The sequence below is a fragment of the Lolium rigidum genome, chromosome 2 (genome assembly GCF_022539505.1).
Source record: "Lolium rigidum isolate FL_2022 chromosome 2, APGP_CSIRO_Lrig_0.1, whole genome shotgun sequence".
Taxonomy (NCBI): Eukaryota; Viridiplantae; Streptophyta; class Magnoliopsida; order Poales; family Poaceae; genus Lolium; species Lolium rigidum.
This window is the reverse complement of record NC_061509.1, coordinates 136,732,227-136,737,186: the sequence shown is the minus strand read 5'-3', so window position 1 is coordinate 136,737,186 and position 4,960 is coordinate 136,732,227.

Genomic DNA, 4,960 nt, shown 5'->3' with positions numbered 1-4,960 from the left:
TCGTGGCCACCGCCGCGCTGACGGCGTCGTGCCTCCCATTGAGCGGCCGTGAGCAGCAGCTGGTCGCCACGACGCTCTCCGCCAACAGCCGCCTTGCGCCGCTCTGTCCGCTCCTGGAACGCCTTGAGACGCCCGAGCACGTCGTCGAAGCAGATGGTCTCGACGTCGCAGAACCTGCTCGATGCCGGCCACCGCCGCGAACAGCGAGTCCGGGACGGTGTCGAGCAGCTTCTTCACCATCCGGGCGTCGCTCGGCGTCCCGCCGAGGCTTGCAAACTTGGCGGCCATGCAGCCGATCTTGCCAGCGTAGATGTCCAGCTCCTCGTCGTCCGCCATGATCAGCCGATCGAACTCGCCGCGGAGCGTCGACAGCCGAGCTGCCTTGACGCGAGTCCGCGCCGACGAACCGCGCCTTGAGGCACTCCCGGATCGCCGCCGCCATCTTCTTCGACGACACCTGCAGGAGAATGTCCTCCGAGAGCGCGCCGAGCAGGTATGCCCTCGCCCTCTTGTTCTTCTCCGGATCGACCGCCGCCGTCGAGTCTTCCGGAACCACCGCCTCCCAGACGCCCTGCACATCGAGGTTGGCCTCGACCTTGATCGCCCAGACGGTGTAGTTGTCGCGGGTGAGTATCGGACAGAAGAGCGGCATCGCGTTCCCCCCGGCGCCACCACCGTGCGGAACCAACGCCATCGTCGTGGCTCTGATACCAAATGTTGGGGATAGCACTAGCTAGCTCTCTCTCTCTCTCTCACGGAAGGACGGAGGTAGAAGAAGAAGGCACGACACAGACGAAGATTTTCCTGGCGACAAACGCCCAGCTGCACATACAGCGTATTTTTTCCAACTAAACTGGCACATACCACGCACCAACAACCTACGATTAGAGCCTGTTTTATAGCACATCGACGACGCAGCGCCCACGCAACCAACTCAGCGATCTTCTCGCGCACATACGCCCTGGCGTTCCTATCTCCACGAACGTGAGCCATCTGCTCAACCGCAAGACTCGCGCCATCTTCAACCGCCATGCCTGCGCCTGCTGCATCCCACCTCCGTCGCCGTACGAGCGAAGACCCAGCTACAGAACTGACCGACTCAACCTGACCTGAACGTGGCCACACCAACGTTCAGACTGGACCTAAACAACTGCTGACACAAACATGAACTCACGAACCTAGACTTAGACATGCACACGCTGGGGTTGGCGTGGTTTATTTCTAACAGCCCCGACGTTCTTTTCCCTTCCCCCTCCATCACTGTCCGTTCACCACCTCCTGGCCGCCCTAACACACCCTTTTCACCGCCCAGGTTCGCCGGAGAACGTCGCCGTGGAGCGGGCCGAAAACTGCTGCAAGCAAACGCCATCGGAGGGAACAGTTTTGAGAGGAGAAGCACGCGGCCGGACCCGTCCCTGGACAGCCCCACCTCGCCGCCTTCCCGCACCAACCGCCGCCGGCGACCGCTGCTCTCTGCCGGTGAGTCCCCGGCCGCCCGCTCTCTGTGTCCGCCCATGTACGTGCGTTCCTGGCTGCGATCGAGAAGAAGACGCCCCGCCCCCGTACGGCTGCATGGCGATCGGCCACGATGGCCCATGCATGCTAGGCCCGGCTGTTGTGGCCTCTTTTTGTTTTTTTTTGTTTTTTTTTCTTTTTCTCCTGCACCCTCCACCTGGAAAAACCCACTTGGGCCGATCCAACTCGATTCTGGCGGCCCAGTTAGTTTCAGCCCGCGCCCTTTCTCTCTGTTTTCCTGAAAAACAAACCTGCAACCCATCCCATTAGGAATTAATTCACCAAAATTCCAAAAATGATCCAAATCAAGTAAATCCAATTTGTTAGTGTTAAAAAGTAAAATCCTAAACACCTCAGGCCAGTTTTAGACCAAGATCTATTTTTGGTTTTCCTCAGTTTTTAAAAGGGTACGAACATGCAGTAGCCTTGATAATTTAATTGTGAGAGTTTCAAAAACAATTTGAACCCAAATCCAATTTTGTAGTTAACCTTATGCTATTACCCAATTTTTGGCACTGGTTTGAGTATTTTAGGACAACATATTGAATTGTGGTATTTAATACAAGTTTATTCAGAATATGTGTTTGAGGATTTATTTAGGGAGCATAAAATGTTGTTTTTGAGTGAAACCACTTTTGTTGTGCTCACTTTACTTGTGTTAACATCATATCCAGAGCTCGGATTTATTCGAGCATCTGATATTTTCTAATATTTTAAACTTTGAATTGGTCCCTTTGGCTAGTAAAATAGTTATTAAAAATCTTTTAGAACTTCAAAATTGGTGAATCCAATTTGTATGGATCTCTGTTTCAATAGCTATCCAGAGGTATAATTTGTTTTTTTTTCTTTTTCTTGATTTACTTGTGTTTTGTTCTGTGAGCCAAATAAAGTAGGAAAATGATTTCTGCTTTTCCAAAAATGTTTAAAAATAAAATATAGATGTTTTTTTTATGCAAAACCAATGCACTTGTCTTCCTTGTGGTGTTATCTACTAGGGAATACTTAGTTTATGACTTGGTGATAACTAGAGAAGCAATTGCTATTTTAGGAGGCTCTCATGCCTTTTCTAAAAGAAAATAAAAAGGGTTTTCTTAAAGCATATTATTAAAGTTTTTGTGTAAGGACTATAAGTCCTTAGCATCTTCAATATTAGCCCTTGGTTGAACGGTTATCTTCTGATTGTTGCATGTTTGTTTAGTTGGTGCAATGTGTTGATTGTGTTCCTTTTATATTTTCCGGCGTTAGGTGCGAACAATTCCGGAGAAGAAGAAGAAGTGGAATTGGACGAGGATTTTATTTATATTGTTGGAAGTCTTTTGATGGAATTGGAGAAGTCCAGGGACAAACAAGCCAACCAAGGCAAGCCATCTCTTGATCTCTGAATGTTGAATCACATATTGTGGTTACTTTGTTGTTATTCTTGTCTCTTGATCTATTTTGTGTGGTATCTACTTATGTTGATGGAGCATGCTCACCGTGAGCATGTTGAATTCTCTTTGACACCTCACCTACCATCCCCTTTAGGGAAGTGGTGGTCAACATCACGATCTTGGTGTACCCCTCTAAGTGTGATGGGTACACCCACTTATCTTGTGTGTGTCGACCTCTTGACACCCTTCTTGAACCCCTTGTTGATGTTCTGCATACTTACTCTCGAGTATGTTGAACCCCTTGTTGATCTTATGCATGCACACCCTGAGCATGTATGCCCCCTTGACCATCTATATTATCATCTTCTTAGCGGTATGATGATTAACATCATGACCCTTGTTGAATCATCCTACTTATGTTGTCCCTATGCATGCTTATTCTAAGTATGTATGCTCTCCTTGACACCTCAATTATCATCTCCTTAGTGGTATGATGGCTAGCATCGTGCCATCAATGTATCTTAGCTCTTACATAAAACTTTAGGTTGGGAACCCCTCAAGGTTTACCTTGTTGTAAATGTTTATGAAAACCTTGGGTGAGATAACCTTACCCAAGTGTATGGTTTATGAAGGAAAAAAGGATCTTGTCAAAGATGTTTGAGAAAAGGAATGTGTGTGTGACTTGGGTTTTGAGAAAAACGACACATGGTTCTTTGTATTCGCCCTGGAACAATTACACAGCGCAACCATAGCTACTCCAACGTGGGCACGGGGCTTAACTTGACGTTTGTTCTTCTTAGCATGAGGCACCGCACAACTATACAAGGGTACGGTTACCCCGAGTCCGGGTTGTCGAGGTTGGGACAATAGTATAACGGAGGCCTTCGGGGCTGACCCGTCCGGAAGACACTATGGGTCTCCTGGCTTGGCGGTGGAGCCACGCTCTAGAGGAGGTGAGCTGCCACGGTGCCGGGAGGTACATACTCCATAGGGTAGGACCTCGTGTTAAGTCGAATGGGCGAAAGGTTATGTCCGGGTATCCGTCGTGGCATATGTCGTTATGCGGGGATGATGCCCACACGATAGGTATCCTGATAGTTGTGGTGAAAGTGTGCAAACTCGCAGAGTCAAAACTATTCGAATAGCCGCGTCCGCGGTCATGGACGGTTGGGATGGCCGCTACGGAGCTGTGTCGAGTTTTGGTTTTGAAAATGATTTCCAAAGGAAATGTGTGTTGGAAGTACCGGAAGGGTACGGGAAAGATGGTGTGCCGACCATGTGGAGATGGTCGAGGAAAATGAAACAAAAGAGGGTGACCCTTCCGAGTGTTTCATGTAGAGGAACTCTCTTTAACAAAGTTATAGAGATGTCATAGGACTTTCTTAGTGTCCCCTTCAACCGTGATGTGGGATGCTATATCCACAAGAGAAACCGATTCTCTTTCACATGCTATATCCACCGAGAGAAACTATTCTTCCTCTCTTGTCTTCTTTAGTTAGAATTGTTATCACCTTCTTGATGGTTTGCGAGTACAATTCAAATGTACTCACGGCTTTGTCCCCGGCTATTTACTTGGCCAGACACTGGAGGACTTCGACAGATGAAGAAGGAGTTGACGACGTCTATGCGAGCTAGGAACGTCTTCCCGCCGCTGCCCGTAGGGTTAAGACATGATGACTTGGGCTCTACGCTGCTGAAGTGATTCTCGCTACTCGATGATTAGATTAGGCCCTTCGAGGCTATCTTGTAAAGATGGGTCATGTGACTTTATTGTAATTTTCTTATTCCGTTTTGTAAAGGATGATGTAATTTGATATCAGTTCAGTTATGTGTTCACGGCTAAAAGGATACGGATGTCGCCTAGGGGGGGGGTGAATAGGCGATTTAAAACTTTTACGAGATGGGCTTAACAAATGCGGAATAAAACTAGCGTTTACTTTGTCAAGCCCAAAGCCTATAAACTATGGTTCACCTATGTGCACCAAGAACTTATTCTAAGCAATGGTTCACCTATGTGTACCAACAACTTATGCTAAGCAATACAAGCAAGTATGTGATAGCAAGATATATATTAC